At 40.9% G+C, this 1514-nt stretch overlaps 1 pseudogene; it reads left to right on the forward strand.

Annotated features, from left to right (window-relative positions):
• Window positions 1–284: 284 nt before the first annotated feature.
• On the forward strand, window positions 285–1496 carry LOC104810680 (annotated as a pseudogene).
• Window positions 1497–1514: the final 18 nt, after the last annotated feature.

The following is a 1514-nucleotide window of genomic DNA, read 5'->3' on the forward strand; positions in this document are numbered from 1 at the left end:
AAAGGTTCACTTGAATTCTCTATTTTTCTATATTCTTCGTTTTTACATTCTACACATATATACATAATATTGTAAGAGAACAATAAGGTAAGAGAATATATGTTAACGGTACAAAAGTTGGTAAAAGGAAAGACTTTGATGTATGAGCTAAATATGGTAGGAACTTGTAGTATCTCCTTGATTATGCCTTGATTAGAACATGATTGATTTACTTCCACATTTTCTCACGATCACCAATGATTCCTTGCATGATCTTGGTCATGATCCTTAGGTCCCCTTGGACCATGCACATCGTTTTCTTATCCGCCAACAGTCTCAGGATCATGGAGAAGGAGCATGTCGATGCCATATTCAAGGCTCAAGATTGTTTGTTCAGCTTTTGTGTATCAGATTACGTTTCTTTTCTAAGAGGTTGGAATTTGGAGGGTGACGAGAAGCAGGTAAGAGAAGCCGTAAACATTATCTCTGCGTACAACAATGTGATTATCAACGATAGAATCGAGTTGTGGAGAGAGAGAGGCGAAAAGGAAGATGTCAAGGATTGGATCGATCTTATCGTGATGCTAAAAGATACTGACGGAAAGTCGCTCTTGACTCCAGAGGAAGTCAGAGCTCTATGCATGGTTGGGATCTGTTATAATAAACTGATACAAATATATCTATATATATATGTATGAAACTATAAGTGTGATTGCAACAACGATTGTGAAGGTTAAACTTAATTCTGTTTTTATGTTGCTGCAGGATATTTGCATAGCGGTGATCGATAATCCCACGAATATCGTTGAATGGACACTCGCGGAGATGTTGAATTGGCCGGAGATGTTCGAGAAAGCGATAGATGAGTTGGATAATGTGGTCGGAAAGGACAGACATGTGCAAGAACTAGACATAGTTCATCTTAACTTCATAAAATCTTGTTGCAGAGAGTCTTTCCGACTTCATCTTATTGCACCTTTTCTGTTTCCTCATGTAGCCAGAGAGGACACTACCCTCGCAGGCTTCTTTGTGCCCAAGAGTAATATTCGTATGTTTGTTTCTTCTTTTAAATCTTGTGATACATTTTATGGATATTATCATCTTGTGAACTAAAAAGATTCAAGTATTAATATAAGTATATACAATTCAACAGGAAGCCATATTCTTGTGAGTCGTGTGGGACTAGGCCGAAACCCTAAGATATGGGATGAACGGACGTGTTCAGACCGGAGCGTCACCTCCTTGGCGCCGACGAGGTGCATCTTCTCGAGCCGGAGATGAGATTTGTGTCATTTAGCACAGACCGCCGAGGCTGCATAGGCGGTAAACTGGGAACGTCGATGACGATAATGTTGTTGGCAAGACTTCTACAAGGGTTCAAATGGAGTCTCCCTCCGGGTAAGGATCGGGTCGAGCTCGTGGAATCGGAAACCAACAACTTGCTCATGGCTGAACCTCTACTCGCTTGTGTGGAACCCAGGTTCGGTCCACATTGGTACCCTGAATTCAATAATTGAGAGATAAGGGTTATACCC

Source organism: Tarenaya hassleriana, unplaced genomic scaffold (genome assembly GCF_000463585.1).
Source record: "Tarenaya hassleriana unplaced genomic scaffold, ASM46358v1 Cleome1887, whole genome shotgun sequence".
Lineage (NCBI taxonomy): Eukaryota > Viridiplantae > Streptophyta > Magnoliopsida > Brassicales > Cleomaceae > Tarenaya > Tarenaya hassleriana.